The 12,106-nt window shown below is 42.1% G+C and overlaps 1 protein-coding gene across 1 annotated transcript in view; it reads left to right on the top strand.

Moving 5' to 3' along the window:
- KCNQ5 (potassium voltage-gated channel subfamily Q member 5) overlaps positions 1 to 12,106 on the top strand; it is a 610,069-nt gene that overhangs the window by 222,982 nt on the left and 374,981 nt on the right. The gene's annotated exons all lie outside the window — the stretch shown is intronic.

The raw sequence follows: 12,106 nt of genomic DNA, 5'->3' as shown, positions 1-12,106 counted from the left end.
CACTCGGTCTTTGCATAAGCTTGGTGGTAAACTAAGCTGCCTCTGTGGGTCTGCTGAGTCATTCCTTTGGGGGGAAGAATGAAGACAGAAAGAGAAAACCGACCTGAAACATAAGCGTGTGTCTTCCCTTCCAATGCGCAGGCTTAGCCTCTTCTCCGCACCGACAACGTGAAGGGTGCGTAGTAGTTAATCGGGCCATTTTCTCAAAAAACACGGGCAGTTTTCAGCTGGCGGAACTGGAGGTGCTAATAATACTCTGGGTCTGGATCTCCGTGGGTCAGAGCAGTGACTTTTATAAACTGAGGAGATTCATTTCCATGTGTTTACACAAGGGCAGGAAAGGACCTTTTTTGCCCAAGTCCAGTCATGGCGTCAGTTCACATGGCTTTGCTCAAACACAGGCCTCGCCAGGTAACTTCAGAAAACACAGGGCGAGGGGCACGGAGTGGTGCCAGGGTGAGAGCTTGTGGCAAAGTAAGCTGCTGGATGCTCAGGCCACGGCTGGCACAGGACTTCCATCATAATCCCCTGAGCGGGTCCGAAACAGAGGAAAACTCCGTTGATGGTCAATTCTGAAATGCATGATTCTGGGAGGAAAGAAGAATTGTGGCATGCATTTTTCCCCTTTCTTCCTCTCCTAGGAAGAATGCTTTGTTTATGCTTTTGGAACCTAAGGAAGTCTAATAAAATCTAAATTCTAGAGAATAAATCATGAAGACTCATGTTAATGTCATAAGCTATTCAAGTACTGAGCAACCCCTCTTAGGAGAGGGTTGTAATTTATTTTTCCCCATGTTTATGGATCAATGTACTATAGATGGAATGCCAGGGTATTGCTTTACTATTAAAAAGCAATACAATATTCCACCAGCAGTTTCCTTAAAACAAACTCTTCTCAGAATTCATCTCCTGCATTCCCACAGCCGCGTAACAGTAATGCAAGCTCATGGTTGGCACATATTAGATTTAGAAGTCTCACCCATGCATCACCTCCCACAATGCACTGGTCCGTATTTGCCCATCATCGGTGCTAAAACGGTGCTTCTTGAATGAAATCTATTGAGCATGAAATGCGCGGTGAAGTATTACTGATACTGTGCTGAAATCACGTGCGATTTTCAGAATTCATTTAATGGTAAAATCCTTATTTACATTGTGTATAAGCTTGTTGCTAAAGCCTGTATGTAAGTTAACTTGAACCCATTATGATAAAACTCAGTGAGAAAAAACAAACTAAAAAGCCATTCGGTATGAGGAATGCCCCTTGGTCAGGAGTGGAGGCAGTGAAGCTTTTCAAAGAATAAAACCCTGACTGCCTACCACTGAGTCAATGCTGACTCATAGTGACCCCCTGTGGGTGTCTGTGACTGTAACTGTTTACAAGAGTAGAAAGTCCAGTCTGTCTCCCGAGGAGCTGCTGGTGGTTTTGAACTGCCCACCATGTGGATCACAACCCGATGCATAACCAGCACACCATGTGCAAGAAAGCTTCATTCCTAGCACCAAAGACACATGGCAAAGGTTTAGATGCAAGGGCAAGCAAACAAGCAAAGCAGCAAGCTAGTATTTACCCCTCGGCTTAGAGAGCCTCGGGAGGATTTACTGGATCAACACTGCTAGTTGCTGTTGCCTTGATGCCGACTCATGGTGACCCGGTGTGCACTGGTTTAGAACTATACTTGATCGAGTTTTCAATGGCTCCATATTTCATAAGAAGATCACTAGGTGCCCTGATGACATAGTGGTTATGAGTTGGGCTGCTAACTGGAAGGTCAGCAGTTCAAAATTACCAGCTGCTCCCTGGGAGAAGACAGTGCTTTCTGCTGCTATAAAGAGTTATGGAAGCTCACAGGAGCAGGTCTACTCTGCCCTACAGGGTTGCTGTGAGTTGCTATGAGAAAGGACTTTATATCAAGAAGTAATTACACATCAATAAAACACCCCAGCCCAGTCCAGATCAAGTCCATAAATTCAGTATTAGCCCATAAGTCCGATATGAGTCCATGAATTCCTCTTCAGACTCTTGCAGCACATGCAAAGATGCCAAATGCAGGAAGATCACAGGCCAGTGGGTGGAAAGTCCTGTGGGTCCAATGGCAATGGACACATCTCCAGGGCTCTGGCTGCCATTAGTGTCTCCATGAGGCTTGTCAATAGGAATGTCAAGCAGAGAGCGAGTGGCCCACCTCTTCTGAAAGCAGAATCAAGAGAGCAAGTTCCCAGGATACACATGGGAAGGCCACGCCCACAGGAAGGATCATCAGGCTGTGATCTGATTGGCAGGCTAGGCTCCACCCCTTCATTCTTTTATCAAGTTGCCATGAAATTGTGTAACTACCACAGACTGCAATGCATCCTTCACAAGATAATTTATAATCTATTGAGAATGAACTCACAAGGGTGGTGCCGATGCTGCATACAGTGTTTTGAGACATTCCAAAGGCTATTGCTTTCCTGATGAAACCGTTTGGTGTTTTGTTTTCTTTTTATCCTTTCCTTGAGATGCCATTTAGTCACTAAATTAACTCTGGTGTTTCATTCCCTTGATTTTTGCATCTCGTTGTATTTGTTTTTTCAGCTGCCTATGACTGAAGAGAACAGAATGAGAAACATTTATTTAAACCAAACAAAACTTTTTAAAAAGCCTTTACAAATTTTTTCAGAACCTTACTTCCAGAATTTTTCTAGTGCGAAGGTCTCACCCTAAGAATATTTTAGGCTAAGTGAAGAAACATTTATTTCTGAAACCTACTTAGATATAGTTTATTGCTTGGTAACAGCAATATAAGTTTACAAGGTTTTCCAGAGGTTTGTTAGCATGTAACATACACCTGGAAATTGCGATGTAACCGCTTCTTACCCAACTAAGCCTCTTCTGCCTTTATTTCTCACCGTTAAGACATCACTTTATCTCTTTCCCACCTCGCTCACCTTCACATACCACTTTTTAACGTGAATGTTTTCATGTAAATTACTTAGATGCACTCCTTGGTTCAGACATTTATGAGCCGTTGCTGGGAGGTTGATGGGTTATTCTGGGCTTGCTGACCTGGTTCTTGCTGCCATCACCCAGAGCCTGTGGATCCAGATGGGCTCAGACAGGGAAGAGAGTGGTGGGGTGGGGTTACTGCCAGAGCAAGAGCAGAGAGCAGAGCTCTGGAGGCACAGCAAGTCAAGGCAGAGAGCAGGATGGAAGGAAATTACAGGGAGTGCCGGCCACGCATGATTATGAGAGAGCAGCAAAAAGAGCGGGGTAGGGTAGGCTGCCAGGAAGGGGTGCTGGTATTGTCCAGCACATCTTGAGGGGCCACAAACTCTCTGAGAACAGGATGAATGCAATACCTTCCATCCACTGTAATCCACACGCAGAATAATGATGTACTTCTCTGGACAACTCCATAGCCAAACCGCCTGTCTTCAAACCTTCACTGTGCTGCTTACTAATTGGCTGACCTTGGGGAGTGACTCAGTTGCCCCTGCTACCATCTGTAAAATCCCCCAAACCAAAAACCTACTTCGGTCAAGTCCATACCAACTCATACCTATCCTATGTAGGATTTCTGAGGCTAAATCTTCATGGCTACAGATAACCTCATCGTGCTCTGGCAAAGCCACTGGTAGATTGGAACCCCACCTTGCAGTTACTAGACCAACATCTAGCCACAGTGCCACCATGGCTCCTTATCTGTAAAATCGGGGTTATAAAACTTTAACCAGCCTCAAAGACACTTACTTGAATGATACCTTGTTTGTGTTAGGTGCCATTGGGTTGGTTTTGACTCAAAGCAACAGCGACCCTCTTCACAACGGAACGAACAACTTCCTGGTCCTGCACCGTCCTACAATTGCTCTTTTCGTCAAGCCCCACCCTGTCACCACTGTGTTCAAGCAGATCAGTGAGGGCCTTCCTCTTCTTCACCGCCCCCCTACTTTACCAAGCATGATGTCTTTCTTTTTCCAGAGATTGTTTTCTCCTGGTAACATGTCTACAGTATGTGAGATACAGTCTCACTATCATTGCCTCTCAGGGGCATTCTGAGTGTACTTCTTCCAAGACAGATTTGTTTGTTCTTTTGGCAGTCCATAGTCCATTTGGTACTTGCCATATTCTTGGCCAGCATCCATAATTCAAATACATGGATTATTTGTAATGTTCCTTCTTCAATATCCAAATGTACATGCACACGAGGCCACTGAAAATACCATGGATACTGCTTCCACGAGCATTGATTGTGGATCCAAGCAAGAAAAAATTCTTTTTTAAAAAAATCATTTTATTGGGGGTTCATACAAATCTTATCACAATTGATACATACATCCATTGTGTCGAGCACATTTGTACATTTATACATTTGTTGCCATCATTCTCAAAACATTTGCCTTCTATTTGAGCCCTTAATATTGGTTCATTTCCCCCCTCACTCCCTCATGAACCCTTCATAATTCATATATTATTTTTATTTTTTCATATGTTACACTGTCCAATGTCTCCCCTCACACACTTCTCTGTTGTCAATCCCCCAAGGAGGAGGTTATAAGTAGATTCTTGTAATCAGTTCCCCCTTTCCACTCCACATTCCCTCCACCCTCCAGACATAGCCACTCTTACCACTGGTTCTGAAGGGGTCATCTGTCCTGGATTTCTTGTGTTTCCAGTTGCTATCTGTACCAATGTACATCCTCTGGTCTATCCAGTTTTGTAAGGTAGAATTGGGATCATGTTAGTGGGGTCGGGGGGAGCATTTAAGAACTAGAGGAAAATTATATGTTTCATCGTTGCTACACTGCACCCTGACTGGCTCATCTCCTCCCAACAACCCTTCAGTTAGGGGGTGTCCAGTTGCTTACCAATGGCCTTTGAGTCTCCATCTGCACTCAGCCTCATTTACAATGATATGATTTTTTGTTCTTTGATGCTTGATACCTGATCCCTTTGATACCTCGTGATCACACAGGCTGGTGTGCTTCTTTCATGTGAGCTTTGATGCTTCTCAGCTAGATGGCCACTTGTTTATCTGCAAGCCTTTAAGACCCCAGACACTATCTTTTCATAGCCGAGTATCATCAGCTTTCTTCACCACACTTTCTTATGTACACATTTGTCTTCAGTGATTATGTCAGGAAAGTGTTCATCATGTAATTCCAACTTAATAGAACAACGTGTTCTTGCATTGAGTAAGTACTTGAGCAGAGGGCCAATGTCCATCTGCTGCCTTAATACTAAACCAATAAATATATACATATAGATCTATTTCCCCACCATCTTATATAAATGTATTTACATATGTACATGCTTGTATTTAGACCTCTATAATACCTTTATAACCTAGATCTTTCCTCTATTTCCTTTTATATTCCTCTTGTCCCACTATCATGCTCAGCCTTCATTTGGGTTTCAGTAATTTCTCTTGGTTACTGGAACCATTGGTCCCATTGCTTTCTCCTCCAGACTATTCATCCAGCCTATCTTATCTAGATAGATCTGTAGAGATAATAATATGCACCAAAAAACAAGGCATAGCAAGACAAGGCGACAAATGAGAACATAGCGATGACAATAAAAAAGAAACCCATGACTCATACAAGAATAAATTAATTAAAAGAAAAATTATAAAGAAAGAAACACCTTTAGATAGGTCAAGGTCTGATTTTTGAACTCTAGGCGTGTCCTCCAGTCAGGTCTGATGGGGTACCACGCTCTGGCCCCAGAATCCATCCTTTGCACTCCCTCGGGGGCTCCCTGCTCTGCTCCCCCATTGCTCTGAGGCACGCCATTAGTATTTTGCCTCTGTGTGGGGGGATCAGACCAGGCCAATCCCAACACTGAGTCTACAGTGTTGTCCCCCACAGGGCCCTGGGCCAGAGAGGGAAGACAACATTCTTGACAACTTTGGCCTTTTCTCCACTTATCATGATGTTGACTCTTGGTCCAGTTATGAGGATCTTTACATTGAGTTGTCATCCTTCTGGAAGGCTACAGTCCTTGATCTTCATCAAGTACTTGTGTTTTTTTTCAATCATTTTATTAGGGGCTCATAAAACTCTTATCACAATCCATACATATATCAATCGTGCAATGCACATTTGTACATTCATTGCCCTCATCATTCTGAAAACATTTGCTCTCCACTTAAGCCCCTGGCATCAGCTCCTCATTTTTCCCCTCCCTCCCCGCTCCCTCATGAACCTTTGATAATTTATAAATTATTGTTTTTTCATATCTTACACTGCCCAACATCTCCCTTCACCCACTTTTCTGTTGTCCATCCCCCAAGGAGGAGGTCACATGTAGATCCTTGTAATCAGTTGCCCCTTTCTACCCAACCCTCCCAGTATCGCCACTTTCACCACTGGTCCTGAAGGGGTCATCTGCCCTAGATTCCCTGTGTTTCCAGTTCCTATCTGTACTAGTGTACATCCTCTGGTCTAGCCATATTTGTAAGGTAGAATTGGGATTGTGATAGTGCGGGAGGTAGGAAGCATTTAGGAACTCGAGGAAAGTTGTGTGTTTCATCGTTGCTACACTGTATCCTGACTGGCTCGTCTCCTCACTGCGACTCTTCTGTAATAGGATGTCCAGTTGCCTACAGATGGGCTTTGGGTCCCTAGTCCATACTGCCCCTCATTCACAATAATATGATTTTTTGTTCTGATGATGGATGATATCTGATCCCTTTGACACCTTATGATCACACAGGCTGGTGTGTTTCTTCCATATGAGCTTTGTTGCTTCTGAGCTAGATGGCTGCTTATTTACCTTCAAGTCTTTAAGACCCCAGATACTATATCTTTTGATAGCCCAGCACCATCATCTTTTTTCACCACATTTGCTTATGCACCAGTTTGTCTTCAGTGATGGTATCAGGGAGGTAAACACACAATGATATGATTTTTTTTCTCTTTGATGCCTGATAACTGATCCTTTTGGCACCTCATGATCACGCAGACTGGTGTGCTTCTTCCATGTGGACTTTCTTGCTCCTGGGCTAGATGGCTGCTTGTTTACCTTCAAGCCTTTAAGACCCCAGAGGCCATATCTTTTGATAGCCAGACATCATCAGCTTTCTTTACCACGTTTGCTTATGCACCTGCTTTGTCTTCAGCAATTGTGTCGGGAAGGTGAGCGTCGTGGAATGCCAGTTTAATAGAATAAAGTGAACAAGTACTTGTTTTCAACAAGCAAAATGTGTCATCTGCATGTCTCAGGTTATTAATAAGCCTTCCTCCAATCCTAATGTCACATTGTTATTCATATAATTTAGCTTCTCTGATGATTTGCTCAGTCTGCAGATTGAATAAGTATGGCAAGAGGATACAACCCTGACACACACTTTTAAGCCATGTAGTATTCCCTTGTTCTGCTTGCACAACCTCCCCTGTACAAGTTCTGCATAAACACAAGAAAATGTTCTGTTTATCATGATGTTACCTGTCGGTGGGAAAGCTTACTTGGGTAATACAAAATGCTCAAATGTGCTGACACAGGTCTGTTAAGTATGTTTGCATTGCCATAGTCTGTTGCAAGTCCAAGTGCATGCCACCACACTCTTTGATTTCTGTAGGGCTCTCATTCCTTTCGCCAGTGGTCTTTGTAAGGGGCTTTGTTTCTTTATCAGATTCTTTGCAGTAAATTAGTTTTTAAATTTGGACCCAGTAATTTGCTCATGTGGAACACATAAGTAAAAGTTCCACTTTTCTTCTTGTTAATTGACAAAGGTGCTGCAGAAACTGCCTCTACAGTCCAGAGAAACATCCAGATATGTAACTTTCTACTGCGTTATTTTTATTTGTAAGAATCGATTTTAGGGCAGAGTAGACATCTCTCTGAGAGGTATAAGTGTGAAACATTTTGGCAGAATAGAATCTTGGCTTATAATTTTAAATATGAAACAGTTTCATATTATAATCATAAGTTTTCTTGAACTTTCTCTTAGAATCTGGTGATCTGAACTGTGAAAAAATAAAGAGCAGATAGACAGTGGAGTACATGGATTCAGTGGTGGGAGGATGGTCAGGAGGTGTGGCATGAAGTTAGTTTTGGATTATTTATTTAAATTATGTATGATAGCACAGTACTTAATGTTTTAGAAGATCCAAATATAAATTAGGCACAAGTTTTACCCTCACAGAATTTAGAGTCAGGAAGGCGATGCATATGGGGACATTCACATGGGGACTTCACCGCCCCAGAACCAAACACATGCCTGACACATCATCCAGTTGCCGTTGAGTTGAATCTGTGCTAGTGGGACATTCAAGTATATATTTTCAGCACTCCACACTGGAGCTCATGAAAAGGACTTTCAGAGGAGAGATCATTCACACAGGAGAGGTAATTACCAAGGAGGAAATTGCCTTGGAACAAAGGACTAAGAACAGATCCTTAAGGAACACTCTCATTTAGAGAGAAACAGCACAGAAAGAGGAAAGGGCAAGAAACAGGAGGAACATCTTGGAGTCTCTAGAAAGTCATTGTCTTAGGCTGGGCTCTCTAGAGGGCCAAAATCAGTGAAGCGAACATATTAGATATAGTAGATAATATTGATAATATATCATACATTACATTATATTGTATTATTTATATAAAATCATATAAATAGTAGATATGTTTAAAAAGCATTGCCATTGAGTGGATTCTAACTCCTATCGACCTGACATAGGATTTCCGAGGCTGTAGACCTTCATGGGAACAGGTAGTCTCAACTCCCTCCAGTGGAGTGACTGATGTTACCAGTTCAGTTCTTTTCTAACTGAGCCCTAGAGAGAGATATATATTTATATCAAGAAAATGACTCGCATAGTTGGAAAAGCAGGCAAGTTTCAAGTTCCAGCAAGTTCCAAGTCAGTGGGTCAGATGTTCGACTCGAAGCTGATGACTTGACAGTAGTTGCAGGGGCTGAGGAATTGACAGGAAGGGAATAGACTTTCAGCTGCAGATGTGAATAAATCCAGGGTCGCCAGGTAAGATGGCAAGGTGCGGATGAGTCCTAAGGTAAGCAGTAGGCTCAAGTTTAAAGAATTGGAGGTCAGAGGACAAGCCAGATGCAGCAGGATCCAAATTCCAAAAGAGCAAGCAAGTTTCTCATAACCTCCATTTATACTGGATGCCGGCCAGATCCCCCAAGGAAATGTCTTTTTGGTTGATTGGATCAGAGATGTGATATCTGATGTGATCTTACACTAATTTTCTTACTAGTTACTGGCTGCTCAACAATTACATTGTGTTAGATAACATGAGGTACTACTGAGTCTTCACTGCCAAACTGTTGAGAATCCTAAGCAAACCAAACTGACACAAAACCTTAACTATCACAGCCATGGAAGGAGAAAGTTTCAGGAAGTCAAGAGTAGATGCAGGTAAGGATAGAAGCTGAGAAGAGTTGCTGAGTTTGGTGACTAAGTGGTGGACTTTCATGACATGGGGAGAGTAGGGAGGACCAAAGTCTCATTATAAAAGATGAAGGAGAGGGTAAATGGGGAGAAAGAAATGAAAACAATGCACATACTAAACACCAAATCAGTTGCCCCCACGTGTGTCAGATTAGAATGGTGCTCCACGGGATGTTCCATGGCCAGCAGCTTTGAGAAGAAGCCCACTGGGTTTGCCTTCTGAATTGTTTCCGGATAGACACAAATATCCGACCCTTTTGTTAACAAGTGAGCATCTCAACCATTTGTACCGCCCAAGGATTCCACTTACAGGACCCAAACAAACAAACATTGTTCTCACCTGTGTGATCATGAGGTGTCAATGGGATCAGGTATCAGGCATCAAAGACTCAGAACAAAAACATCATATCAATGTGAATGAGGGGGAGTGCAGAGTGGAGACCCAAAGCCCATCTGTAGACAATTGACATCCACTTACAGAAAGGTCACAAGGAAGAGATGAGCCAGTCAGGGTGCAGGGTAGCACCGATAAACATACAACTTTCCTCTAGTTCTTTAATGCTTCCTTCCCGCCCACTATCATGACCCCAATTCTATCTTACAAATCTGGCTAGAGCAGAGCATGGACGTGGGTACAGATAAGAGCTGGAAACACAGTGAATCCAGGACAGATACCACCCCAACCCCCCAGAACCAATAACAAGACTAGCCATACCGCAAGGGGAAGGGGATACAACTCAAATGATCTATCTATAACCCCCTCCCAGTGAGCCAGACAACAGAAAAGTAGGTGAAGGGAGACATCAGTGAGTGTAAGACATAAAAAAATAATTTATAAATTATCAAGGGTTTATGAGAGAGGGAGGTTGAGGGAGGGGGGAAATGAGGAGCCAATACCAAAGGCTCAAGTAGAAAGAAAATGTTTTGAAAATGATGATGGCAACAAATGTGCAAATTTGCTGACACAATGGATGGATGGATGGATGGATGGATGGATGGATGGATGGATGGATGGATGAATGGATTTGATAAGAGCTGTACGAACCCCCAATAAAATGATTTTTAAAAATTGTTCTTGAGTCAATTTTGACTCATCATGACCCTGACATCCTGACTTTATCAGAATTATTGTACATTTAAAACTTACTAGCCTAGCTTGCCAACTTAAAGTAGTAATCGAATTACGGTAAACTTTTTCAGGACAGAGAGCTTTCAACAAGCCAATAAACTGAACGAAAGACTGTGCTACACCAACTAAAAACCAAACCAAACTCACTGCCAGCAAGTTGATTCTGACTCCTAGTGACCCTATAGGACATAACAGAACTGCCCCAGTGGGTTTTGGAGACTGTAACTCTTTACCAGGAAACAAAGCCTCATCTTTCTCCTAAGGCACCACTAGTGGTTTTGAACTGCCGACCTTTTGGATAGCAGTCCAACTATTCCACCAGGGCTCATGTACACCACAAAAAAGATACATTTTAATATTAACAGTCAGTGGTGCAAAACCCCAATAAACATAGAATTAATGACATAATTTTAATTTGACCCAATTTTTTAAAGCTCAAGTTATGCACTTAGATTGCTGCAACAATTAATGTGAGTTCCAAATATCTCAGCCTTGGCCTTGAGGAGCATCCCAATGTCGGATGGGCCATTTTGTGATTTAGCCACATGAACACCCATGTCCCCTGGGATGACTGCTTCATCTCCTCATTACCATTGTCTTTCCACTAGTAGTATCTGACAAACAGACTGAGTACTGTCTTCACGGTGGAATTAGAGAAAATAAAACCCCCACAGAGGAAGGAGAAACAATCCTCCTGAGCCTGCTCTGCACGTGAAAGAATCGGGTATAAGTTATGTCATTTGCCGGAGAAATCAAGAAAGCAGATATATAGGGTATTTTCCAGGGACTCTCGGGGTCTTTGCAATGTGAATGCCGAGGAAGTTTGTTCCGGAGTAAAGTATTGGGCCAGACAAGGTGAGCATTTGCATACTTCCACAGTCAAAGAAAAGATATATAGCAGACTCCATCTCGCAAGATAAGCATATTCAAATGCTATAGATCATTGTGGTCCTCAATATTAGTATCATCATTAATAAAGATGGTGAAAACATATCTTCCCTCTTACTGCTGTATTTCTAGGTGAGAAATAATATAAATAACTTAATAAGTTAAACAACTTATCTTAGTTTAACAATGATTCAATTCATAAGTGAAAGTGATGGTGGTGTGCTCATTTTCAACAACTTAAATGTGATATTTGTTTTCTTGATATTGCTCAAAAGTAGATTCTAGAAGTGTGAAGCAAACATGTTGCTAGAGCAGAAAAGCAAAGGAAGCAGAAGGAGGCAACATAAAAGTGGGCTTAGTTGTTCAGAAGAATGCTTTAACACTTAATACAAGCTCAAGAAATCTCCATAGGATTGACCTTTGATTGTAGGGTCTTTATTTTTTAATCAAGGAAACTGAGGCTAAGGACCCTGTTTAATGAACACTAACAATTAAATTAAGCAGTAAAGTCCCTTACACAAGTAGGGAAGGCATATTCCTTTGTGACAGATTGTATATTTTATAGTCACCAGTTTTCATGAACCTCAGGTTATAAGCAATATAAATCTCTCTTTTATCTCACAAGATTTAAGAAAATTGGTGAATAAGCATTCGCACCTACTTATTTAAGCTTGTCTTAATTAAGTATGAAGAAGTGCT

The sequence above is a fragment of the Tenrec ecaudatus genome, chromosome 7, assembly GCF_050624435.1.
Source record: "Tenrec ecaudatus isolate mTenEca1 chromosome 7, mTenEca1.hap1, whole genome shotgun sequence".
Classification (NCBI taxonomy): Eukaryota; Metazoa; Chordata; class Mammalia; order Afrosoricida; family Tenrecidae; genus Tenrec; species Tenrec ecaudatus.
The sequence above is the reverse complement of the archived record's forward strand: the minus strand, read 5'-3'. Positions and strand labels throughout refer to the sequence as shown.